Source organism: Bombina bombina, chromosome 9, assembly GCF_027579735.1.
Source record: "Bombina bombina isolate aBomBom1 chromosome 9, aBomBom1.pri, whole genome shotgun sequence".
Taxonomy (NCBI): domain Eukaryota; kingdom Metazoa; phylum Chordata; class Amphibia; order Anura; family Bombinatoridae; genus Bombina; species Bombina bombina.
Window position 1 is genome coordinate 120,147,150 of NC_069507.1, and position 12,682 is coordinate 120,159,831.

The following is a 12,682-nucleotide window of genomic DNA, read 5'->3' on the forward strand; positions in this document are numbered from 1 at the left end:
CCCTTTTAAGGGCTATTTGTAATTTAGTATAGGGTAGGGCATTTTATTATTTTGGGGGGATTTTTTATTTTATTATGGGGCTTAGATTAGGTGTAATTAGTTTAAAATTCTTGTAATTTTTTTTTATTTTCTGTAATTTAGTGGGGGGGGGTTGTACTTTAGTTAATTCTAGTTCATTTTATTTAATTGTAGGTAATTGTATTTAATTAATTTAATTTATTTAATTGTAGTATAGTGTTAGGAGTAATTGTAACTTAGGTTAGGATTTATTTTACAGGTAAATTTGTCTTTATTTTAGCTAGGTAGTTATTAAATAGTTATTAACTATTTAATAACTATTGCACCTAGTTAAAATAAATACAAACTTGCCTGTAAAATAAAAATAAAGCCTAAAATAGCTACAATGTAATTATTAGTTATATTGTAGCTATCTTAGGGTTTATTTTACAGTTAAGTATTTAGTTTTAAATAGGAATAATTTAGTTAATAATAGTAATTTTATTTAGATTAATTTAAATAATATTTAAGTTAGGGGGTTAGGGTTAGACTTAGGTTTAGGGGTTAATAACTTTAATATAGTGGAGGTAGGATGGGGTAAATAAGTTTAATGTTGGGGGGGCGGTGGGATCCGGGAGCGGCGGTTTAGGGGTTAAACATTTTATTTAGTTGCGGCGGGGTCCTGGAGCAGCGGTTTAGGGGTTAAACATTTTATTTAGTTGCGGCGGGGTCTGGTAGTGGCGGTTTAGGGGTTAATACGTATAATGTAGGTGGCGGTGGTGTCAGGGTGGCGGTTTAGGGGTTAATAACATTATGTAGGTGGCGGCGGGGTAGGGGGGGCAGATTAGGGGTGTTTAGACTCGGGGTACATGTTAGGGTGTTAGGTGCAGACACTTCCCATAGGAATCAATGGGATACCGGGCAGCAGCGAACATGAGCTTTCACTGCTGTCAGACTCCCATTGATTCCTATGGGATCCGCCGCCTCCAGGGCGGCGGATTGAAAACCAGGAATGCTGGGCCAGAATAGTGGTGAGCGTACCTGGTTATTCTTTGATAACTAGCAAAAGTAGTCAGATTGTGCCGAACTTGCGTTCGGAACATCTGGAGTGACGTAAGCATCGATATGTGTCGGACTGAGTCCGGCGGATTGTATGTTACGTCACTAAATTCTATGTTTGCTGGTCTGTAGGGCTTGATAACTATGGCGAATCAGCCTTGCCACAAATACGCTGCGGAATTCCAGCGTATTTGCAGATGACGGCTTGATAAATAGAGGCCTGTGAGTGTGCTCCATTCCTGTGTTTTGTATTTACATAGGGGAGGTTCCCAGTTGGTTTGTTTGGGGGAGACCTTGTCGTGGTCCTGGGCTTGATCTTTTGGCGCCAAATTTAACTGACTTCCCCCAGTTTTGCTTTTAAACATTACTGTGAATCTGCTGGCGAGTGCCAGGTTTTCTGTGTGTTGTTTTATTTGTGTTAAAGTTAGGAGATGGTAGATTTAGGGGTTAATAGTTTAATTTAGGTAGTTGCGATGTGAGGGGAAGGTGGTGTAAGGGTTAATAGCTTTATTTAGTGTTGGCAATGTGGGGGGACGGTGGCTTAGGGGTTAATAGCTTTATTTAGTGTTGGCAATGTGGAGGATGGCGGTTTATGGATTAACACTCAACTGAGACTGCCCTTACCAAGGTTACTAATGATCGTCTCTCTGCTAAAAGTAATGGCCACTACTCTATACATATTTTACTTGACCTCTCAGCTGACCTCTCAGCTGCCTTCGACACAGTTGACCACCCCCTCCTCCTACAGACCCTTATCTCTTTTGACCTCTGTGACACTGCTCTTTCTTGGATTCACTGCTGGTAACTCCTCCTCTCCAATGCCTCTGTCTGTTGGAGTACCTCAAGGTTCTGTACTGGGTCCTCTACTCTTCTCCATTTATCTTTCTTCACTGGGTAAACTTATCAACAGATATGGCTTTAAATATCACCTCTATGCTGATGACACCCAGATCTATCTCTCCACACCTGCTCTCTCTCCCTCTGTTCTTTCTCAAGTCAGCGACTGCTTATCTGGTATTTCTTCCTGGATGGCCTCTCACCACCTAAAGATTAACATGTCCAAGACTGAGTTCCTTCTAATCCCCCCTCTATGCCGACTTCTGACTTTTCTATCTCTGTCGACAGCATCACCATTTCCCCATCACCCCGATTGCTGCCTCAGAGTTACACTTGAATCAAATCTATCCTTCATCCCCCACATCCAATCACTTTCTTCATCCTGCCGCAACCACCTACGCAATATTTCCAAGATTCGCCCTTTTCTGACCGCTAACACCACAAAGTAAATAATCCACTCCCTTGTTATTTCCCGACTTGACTAATGCAATAACCTACTTACTGGCCTTCCTCTTTCCCACCTCTCCTCCCTTCAATTTATTCTAAATGCCTCTGTGTCAGGGTTTTTTCCCTGTTTTGTTTGCCATGTGCTGCTGGCAGCCATTTTACTCACCTCTCTTGCTGACTCTGGTGCATACTGTGTGATGCTGCTCATTTCCTGCACTTCCATTTATGGCCAGACTGGTGTACATCATCTGTGTGAGACAGGATGCAGTCTCTTATTATTTAAAGGGACAATCTAGTATAAATTAAACTTTCATTATTCAGATAGGACTTTTAATTTTAATCAACTTTCCAATTTACTTTTATCATCAAATTTGCTTTTTTCTCATGGTATTCTTAGTTTAAACTAAACATAGGTAAGCATATGCTAATTTCTAAGCCTTTGAGGGCTGCCTCTTATCACATGCTTTTTAAATCTCTTTTCAACACAAAGAAACAGAAAGTACACCTGGGCCATATAGATAACACTGTGTTCAGGCACAGGGGGGTTATTTACTATTTAGCACAATACAATGCTAAATTTAAGACAATAGATAATAAACAGTCACAGTCATGTGATCAGGGGGCTGGAAGAAGGCTCCTAGATACAGGTAATCACAGAGGTAAAAAGTATATTAATATAACTGTGTTGGTTATGCAAAACTGGGGAATGGGTAATAAAGGGATTATCTATCTTTTAAAACAATAACAATTCTATGGTAGACTGTCCCTTTAAAGGGCCTCTGTTCAGTATGCTTTGCCCTTGCGTTGTCTCAGACCTATTTGTGAGAGCTCCTGTGTATTACCTGGCTGTCTGATGTCCCTCCTGGTTCCTGATCCCTGGCTTGTTCCTGACTCTGCTGTTCTCCTACTTCCTGTTTCCGGCTCGTCTGACTACTCACTTTGGCTCCTGACTCGGCTCATCTGACTTCCAGCTCTGGTTTTGATTGTTATTTGATTTGTGGACTTTTTATTATTTTATGCTATTAATAAAGGTGTGATTATTTTTGCACTTCTCATCTCAGTCTGATTCCTGGCACCCTGACATTACGCAAGGGCCATGAATCCTGATGGTGCTAATAATCCACCTTGACCTGCCATAATTTCCAGGCACCGCTTGGATCAATTTGCACTAGCCCTGCAAACCCTGCTGACTCGCACTGCACATTTGGACCAAAGTGTCCCGCAAGTTATGGCTGCTCCTGTTTCCGCTGCTGCACCTAGTCCTACCAGGTGCCTCTCCGGTTCTGCACCTCTACCTCAGCGTTATGGAGGCGATCCTAATCAGTGCAGAGGGTTTTTGAACCAGGTGGGCATTTACTTTGAGATGTTACTTCAGGCGTTTCCCTCTGACAGAGCTATGGTGGGATTTCTCATCTCGTTACTCTCTGACACAGCTCTTTCCTGGGCTAATCCCTTGTGGGAGACTAATAAACCTGTGATTTCAAATTACCCTGAATTTGTGGCCTCCATTCGAAGGTTATTTGATTTTGGTTCTAACTCGCTCCTTCTCTGCTGCTAAATAACTCATGTCCATTCAGCAAGGTACAAGATCTGTTGCTCAGTATGCCATTGAGTTCCGTTTGCTTGCTGCAGAGGTAGGTTGGAACAATGAAGCCCTTGAGGCCGCCTTCTTTTATGGGCTCTCTGATGCGATTAAAGACGAAGTTGCTGCCAGAGATTTACCAGAAGATCTCGAGGCATTGGTGTCTTTTTTGATCCTAATTGACATCAGACTAAGTGAGAGGCCCTCTTTCAAGGAGCGCTTGCGGAAGCCTCCTGTTCCGTTGTCTCCTACGTGCTTGTTCCCACCCATGCCTCCCTCTCCTCCCATGCCTCCTGGTCCCGAGTCACCAGGTACTGCTGAGCCGATGCAGTTGGGATTCACACATCTTTCCACGGCGGAGAGGGCCTTTAGGAGAAGGGAGGGGCTCTGCCTCTATTGTGGGTTACAGGGCCACCTTTTGAAGTCTTCTCCTACACGGCCGGGAAATGCTCACACCTAAGGTCCTGTCGGGGGCAGACCTTGGGTGGTTTATCCTCGTCCCCGGAACCGCTAATGGAGAAACCTTTGGTCATGGTTGTCCTTTCCTGGGTGGACTCCTCCATAGTCACCCAGGCTCTTGTTGACTCCAGTGCTGCAGGCTATTTCATTGACAGTGCTTTTGTATCAAAGCAATCCATTTCTGTTTTGCCTCGGTCCATTCCGCTTGCTATTAAGGCCATTGATGGCAGGCCCCTTCAGCCCGCACTTGTTACTCACAAAACTGCTCCATTATCCATGGCTGTTGGGGCTCTCCATTTGAAACCCTCCAGTTCCAGGTGATAAGCTCTCCGCATTGTCCGGTTGTTTTGGGTTATCCCTGGCTCCAAAAGCACAATCCCAGTCTCGACTGGCGCAGGTCCGAAATGTTGTCGTGGTCTCCGCAATGTATTTCCACTTGTCTCCGGAAACCAGTTAAAGTCTTGTGTACTTCTTCGGCATCTCAATTGCCAGAGGAGTACCGAGAGTTCCTAGACGTTTTTGACAAAGTGCGTGCCGGTACGTTGCCTCCTCACCGGTCGTATGATTGTGCCATAGACCTGCAACCCGGAGCCATTCCTCCTCGGCCCGGGTTTACCCTCTGTCTGTTGCAGAGAATTGTGCTATGGAGGAGTATGTTGCCGATGCTCTCTCTCGGGGGATCATCCACAAATCCTGCTCTCCTGCAGAGGCTGGCTTCTTCTTTGTGAAGAAAAAGGGTGGCGAGTTAAGACCATGCATCGATTATAGGGGTCTTAATCGTCTTACCATTAAGAATGCTTACCCTATTCCGCTCATTATGGAACTCTTTGACCACCTCAAGGGAGCTACGGTCTTTACTAAACTTTATTTGAGAGGAGCGTACAATCTCATTAGGATAAAGGAGGGCCACAAATGGAAAACAGCATTTAACACCAGGAGCGGGCATTATGAGTATCTTGTAATGCCCTTTGGCCTATGTAATGCTCCTGCTGTTTTCCAGGAATTTATTAATGATATGTTGCAACAATGTGTTGTGGTGTACTTGGATGACATCCTCATACACTCACTCACACATGAGGCTCATCGTTCTGATGTTAAACGGGTTCTTCAGAGACTACGTGAGAATGGCCTGTTTTGTAAACTCAAGAAATGTGAGTTCCATCAGACTTAAGTTACCTTCCTAGGTTATGTTATCTCCATTGCAGGGTTCTCCATGGATCCTGACAAGTTATCTGCAGTTCTGCAGTGGCCTCGCCCAGTTGGTCTTCGGTCTATTCAACCTTTTTTGGGGTTCGCCAATTACTATAGAAAGTTTATTTAAAACGTTCTTCCTTGGTCAAATCTATCACAGACATGGCCCGTAAAGAGAGTGATCCACTCCATTGGTCACCTACTGCCATTAAGGCCTTTGATAGTCTTAAGACTGCCTTTGCTGCCGCTCCAGTTCTGGCTCATCCTAACCCTGTCCTGCCTTTCATTCTTGAGGTCGATGCGTCTGAGACTGGAGTAGGTGCCCTCTTGTCTCAACGTCCTACGCCTGATGGTTCCTTGCATCCGTGTGGTTTCTTCTCTAAGAAATGTCTCCAGTGGAGTGCAATTATGAAATTGGCGACAGGGAATTACTGGCCATAATTTTGGCACTCAAGCAATGGAGGCATCTTCTTGAGGGTACTAGCGTGCCAGTGCTCATTCTTACTGACCACAAGAATTTAACTTATCTATCTATAGCAAATCGTTTGTCGCCCCGACAGGCCAGATGGGCACTATTTTTGTCTCGGTTTAATTATGTGGTCTCCTACCTGCCTGGTAGTAAGAATGTTAGGGCTGATGTCCTCTTTCGACAATTTTCCCCTCTGTCCAATGAGGAGTTTGTACCTACTCCAGTTATACCTCCTGACCATATTTTGGCTACCATACGTACTAATTTGACTTCTCCCTTGGGGGAGGAGATCCTGGCTGCACAAACCAATGCACCTCCTGAGAAACCTAGTGGTAAGTGTTTTGTTCCTGAGAATCTTCAAACTAAACTTTTGCACACTTACCACTATCCTAAAGCTGCAGGTCACCCAGGCAAGAACCAAATGCAAGAACCAAATCATTTGGTCTGTCACTCGACAATTCTGGTGGCCAGGTTTTCGTTCTGCTGTTGTTGCGTATGTTGCTTCCTGCTCAGTTTGAGCACAGAATAAGACTCCTCGACGTCTTCCTGTGGGTCTTCTTCAACCTATTGCTAATGGTGAGCATCCTTGGACACATCTTTCCATGGACTTCATTGTCGAGCTCCCTGTTTCCAATGGCAATACTGTTATCCTTATGGTGGTTGACCATTTTTCTAAAATGTCACATTGCATTCCCTTGAAGAAGTTGCCTACCGCTCAGGAGCTTCCTTCAATTTTTGCCCGGGAGGTCTTCCGTTTACATGGTTACCCAAGGAGATAGTGTTGGTCCGGGGTAGTCAGTTTGTCTCCAGATTTTGGCATTCCTTTTGTGCTTAAATTGGGATCAAGCTTTCCTTCTCCTCAACATATCACCCTCAATCCAATGGGGCTGCGGAACAGTCTAATCAAGCTCTGGAACAGTTCCTCCATTGCTATGTCTCAGATCACCACAATAATTGGTCTGAACTGTTACCTTGGGCAGAGTTTGCTTGTAATAGTGCCAATAATGCTTCCTCCAAGTTATCCCCGTTCATGGCGAATTATGGGTTTCAACCATCCTTGTTGCCCGATTCATTCATGTCTCAGGGTATTCTGGCTTTGGAGGAGCATCTCCGGAAACTCCGTTCCACATGGGTGAAGATTCAGGATTGCCTTCATTGTGCCAAAAGTTCCAGGCTGATCGTAGACGTCTGCCCGTGCCTCATCTCAAAGTAAATGCTCACCTGGTTCAAAAACCCTCTGCACTGATTAGGATCGCCTCCATAACGCTGAGGTAGAGGTGCAGAACCGGACAGGCTCCTGGTAGGACTAGGTGCAGCAGCGGAAACAGGAGTAGCCATAACTTGCGGGACACTTTGGTCCAAATGTGCAGTGCGAGTCAGCAGGGTTTGCAGGGCTAGTGCAAATTGATCCAAGCGGTGCCTGGAAATTATGGCAGGTCAAGGTGGATTATTAGCACCATCAGGATTCATGGCCCTTGCGTAATGTCAGGGTGCCAGGAATCAGACTGAGACGAGAAGTGCAAAAATAATCACACCTTTATTAATAGCATAAAATAATAAAAAGTCCACAAATCAAATAACAATCAAAACCAGAGCTGGAAGTCAGATGAGCCGAGTCAGGAGCCAAAGCGAGTAGTCAGACGAGCCGGAAACAGGAAGTAGGAGAACAGCAGAGTCAGGAACAAGCCAGGGATCAGGAACCAGGAGGGACGTCAGACAGCCAGGTAATACACACAAATTTACAAATATCTTGCATAATCTTTTTAGCCTCCCAGAAAAATTCGTAATACCAGCGCTATGGGAATCCCATTAAAAAACTTCATTTTTAGGAGTGCGGTACTGACGTTGCGTTACAGGCTAAAAGGCTTGCGGTACACCTATACCGACAAGACTCGTAATGGCTGCATTAGGGAAAATGATGCGTTATGGGCCACAACGCTGCTATTTGACTCATAACGCTCAACTCGTAATCTAGCTGATATTCAATAATGTTCATTACATAATGAGGTTTACATATTTAAGATTTTTCTCTATGGATAAAATAGCTTTATCTAACTGTCAAGTTATATAGTAGTTTTTTTGTTACTATGCTTTTTAAAGCATCTGTGAGATATAGGTAAATAGAATGATAAATAACATATGTACATACATGTAAACAACCCTTTTTGGTTATCACAAATATATGCACATATACATATCTGGACATCAGTTATAACTCGAAGACCATGTTTTCTTTGCTTCACAGATTAAACTTAGTATAATTTTAAGGGATACCAAAAAGCACCATTTCTTTATACCATTTCTTTAGAACAGACCAATCAATCAAAACAAATTTACAAATATCTTGCATAATCTTTTTTGATTAATTATCTTGCTGAAGATGGCATTGCACTATTGGCAGCTAGCTAAATACATCTAGGCCCGGATTACAAGTTGCACGGTAAATCCGTTGCAAACACACCGTGAGCAAAGTTGCTTTAACACAATTTCCATTGCGCCGCCATTACAAGTTTTAATAAAACGTTCTTGCGGTAACCTGCATACCGCCCATAAACCAAGTTCAGTCGCATGCGCGTATTCCCCCATAGAGATCAATGGAGAAAAAATGTTGGCGAAAAGCAGCCATTGCATTTTCGCATTCTCCATTGAAGTCTATGGAGAGAAAAAGTTATCAACACCCTAACATAAACCCCTAGTCTAATAACCCCTAAACTGCCGTACCCCCACATTGCCAAGACTAAATAAAGCTATTATTATTATACTTTTTATGAAGAGCCAACATATTCTGCATTGCTGTCCATGGGAACAATTAATTTAAATAAAACAATGATATAAAACTTGTAAGAAACAGAAAAAAGTTTTAAAAAACACATACAGGGGAAATTGAGGGCCTTATTCCCATGGGAACTTACAATCTAGAAGGGTAGAAAGTTGAGAAACAGGAGGTGAGGACTGCAAGATTGAGAAAGATGTTAATGCAGAGTTAGATGAGGGAAATGTTAGGTAAGTGAAATTAATTTATTATTGAGTTGGGTGGTAGGCTTCTCTGAACAAAAAAGTCTTCAGGGAGTGTTTAAAGGAAGAAAGATTAGGGCAAAGCCTGACAGCATGAGGGAGAGTGTTCCAAAGGGTAGGTGCTGCATGACAGAAGTCCTGCAGTCTAGCATGAGAAGAGGTGATAGTCAAAGATGCAAGGAGCAGGTCATTGTTGGATCTTAGTGGGCGGGCTGGGGTATACTTGTATATTAAAGAGGATAGGCTGTGGAGCGGCGTTGGTGAGAGCTTTGTATGTAAGGGTGAGAATTTTGAATTTAATTCTGCTGTGAATGGGGAGCCAATGAAGGGACTCACAGAGAGGTGAAGCAGATACAGAGCGATGGTAAAGCTGGATTAGCCTGGCAGAGTGTCAGGGTGCCAGGAATCAGACTGAGACGAGAAGTGCAAAAATAATCACACCTTTATTAATAGCAAAAAATAATAAAAAGTCCACAAGTCAAATAACAAGCCAGGAATCAAAACCAGATCTGGTAGTCAGACGAGCCGAGTCAGGAGCCAAAGCGAGTAGTCAGACGAGCCAGAAACAGGAACAAGGAGAACAGCAGAGTCAGAAACAAGCCAGGGATCAGGAAACAGGAGGGACGTCAGACAGCCAGGTAATACACAGGAGCTCTCACAAACAGGTCTGAGACAACGCAAGGGCACAGCATACTGAATAGAGGCCCTTTAAATAATAAGTGATGACATCAAAATTCTGAGACTGCATCCTGTCTCACACGGATGATGTACACCAGTCTGGCCATAAAAGGAAGTGCAGGAAATGAGCAGCATCACACAGTATGCACCAGAGTCAGTAAGAGAGGTGAGTAAAATGGCTGCCTGCAGCACATGGCAAACAAAACAGGGAAAAAACCCTGACATTACCCTCCCCTCAATGACCCCTCCCCCGCGGGAGGACAAAAGGCTTATTGGGGAAACGGGCATGGAAGGCACGGAGGAGGGTGGGAGCATGAACATCAGAGGAGGGAACCCATGAACGCTCCTCCGGACCGTAGCCCCTCCAGTGAACCAAATACTGTATGCGGCCCCTGGACATACGAATACGAGTCAATAATGCTGCTGACCTCATACTCCTCATGGTTGTCAACAAAGAAAGGAAGCCTCTATTGTGGGTTACAGGGCCACCTTTTGAAGTCTTCTCCTACACGGCCGGGAAATGCTCACACCTAAAGTCCTGTCGGGGGCAGACCTTGGGTGGTTTATCCTCGTCCCCGGAACCGCTAATGGAGAAATCTTTGGTCATGGTTGTCCTTTCCTGGGTAGACTCCTCCATAGTCACCCAGGCTCTTGTTGACTCCAGTGCTGCGGGCTATTTCATTGACAGTGCTTTTGTATCAAAGCAATCCATTTCTGTTTTGCCTCGGTCCATTCCACTTGCTATTAAGGCCATTGATGGCAGGCCCCTTCAGCCCGCACTTGTTACTCACAAAACTGCTCCATTATCCATGGCTGTTGGGGCTCTCCATTTGAAACCCTCCAGTTCCAGGTGATAAGCTCTCCGCATTTTCCGGTTGTTTTGGGTTATCCCTGGCTCCAAAAGCACAATCCCAGTCTCGACTGGCGCAGGTCCGAAATTTTGTCGTGGTCTCCGCAATGTATTTCCACTTGTCTTCGGAAACCAGTTAAAGTCTTGTGTACTTCTTCGGCATCTCAATTGCCAGAGGAGTACCAAGAGTTCCTAGACGTTTTTGACAAAGTGTGTGCCGGTACGTTGCCTCCTCACCGGTCGTATGATTGTGCCATAGACCTGCAACCCGGAGCCATTCCTCCTCGGCCCGGGTTTACCCTCTGTCTGTTGCAGAGAATTGTGCTATGGAGGAGTATGTTGCCGATGCTCTCTCACGGCTTTTGGAGCCAGGGATAACCCAAAACAACCGGAAAATGCGGAGAGCTTATCACCTGGAACTGGAGGGTTTCAAATGGAGAGCCCCAACAGCCATGGATAATGGAGCAGTTTTGTGAGTCTTTACTAAACTTTATTTTAGAGGAGCTTACAATCTCGTTAGGATTAAGGAGGGCCACAAATGGAAAACAGCATTTAACACCAGGAGCGGGCATTATGAGTATCTTGTAATGCCCTTTGGCCTATGTAATGCTCCTGCTGTTTTCCAGGAATTTATTAATGATATGTTGCAACAATGTGTTGTGGTGTACTTGGATGACATCCTCATACACTCACTGACACATGAGGCTCATCGTTCTTCAGAGACTACGTGAGAATGGCCTGTTTTGTAAACAGTTCTGCAGTGGCCTCGCCCAGTTGGTCTTCGGTCTATTCAACATTTTTTGGGGTTCGCCAATTACTATAGAAAGTTTATTAAAAACGTTTCTTCCTTGGTCAAATCTATCACAGACATAGCCCGTAAAGAGAGTGATCCACTCCATTGGTCACCTACTGCCATTAAGGCCTTTGATAGTCTTAAGACTGCCTTTGCTGCCGCTCCAGTTCTGGCTCATCCTAACCCTGTCCTGCCTTTCATTCTTGAGGTCGATGCGTCTGAGACTGGAGTAGGTGCCCTCTTGTCTCAACGTCCTACGCCTGATGGTTCCTTGCATCCGTGTGGTTTCTTCTCTAAGAAATGTCTCCAGTGGAGTGCAATTATGAAATTGGCGACAGGGAATTACTGGCCATAATTTTGGCACTCAAGCAATGGAGGCATCTTCTTGAGGGTACTAGCGTGCCAGTGCTCATTCTTACTGACCACAAGAATTTAACTTATCTATCTATAGCAAAACTTTTGTCACTCCGACAGGCCAGATGGGCACTATTTTTGTCTCGGTTTAATTATGTGGTCTCCTACCTGCCTGGTAGTAAGAATGTTAGGGCTGATGTCCTCTTTCGAACAATTTTCTCCTCTGTCCAATGAGGAGTTTGTACCTACTCCAGTTATACCTCCTGACCATATTTTGGCTACCATACGTACTAATTTGACTTCTCCCTTGGGGGAGGAGATCCTGGCTGCACAAACCAATGCACCTCCTGAGAAACCTAGTGGTAAGTGTTTTGTTCCTGAGAATCTTCAAACTAAACTTTTGCACACTTACCACTATCCTAAAGCTGCAGGTCACCCAGGCAAGAACCAAATGCAAGAACCAAATCATTTGGTCTGTCACTCGACAATTCTGGTGGCCAGGTTTTCGTTCTGCTGTTGTTGCGTATGTTGCTTCCTGCTCAGTTTGAGCACAGAATAAGACTCCTCAACGTCTTCCTGTGGGTCTTCTTCAACCTATTGCTAATGGTGAGCATCCTTGGACACATCTTTCCATGGACTTCATTGTCGAGCTCCCTGTTTCCAATGGCAATACTGTTATCCTTATGGTGGTTGACCATTTTTCTAAAATGTCACATTGCATTCCCTTGAAGAAGTTGCCTACCGCTCAGGAGCTTCCTTCAATTTTTGCCCGGGAGGTCTTCCGTTTACATGGTTACCCAAGGAGATAGTGTTGGTCCGGGGTAGTCAGTTTGTCTCCAGATTTTGGCATTCCTTTTGTGCTTAAATTGGGATCAAGCTTTCCTTCTCCTCGACATATCACCCTCAATCCAATGGGGCTGCGGAACAGTCTAATCAAGCTCTGGAACAGTT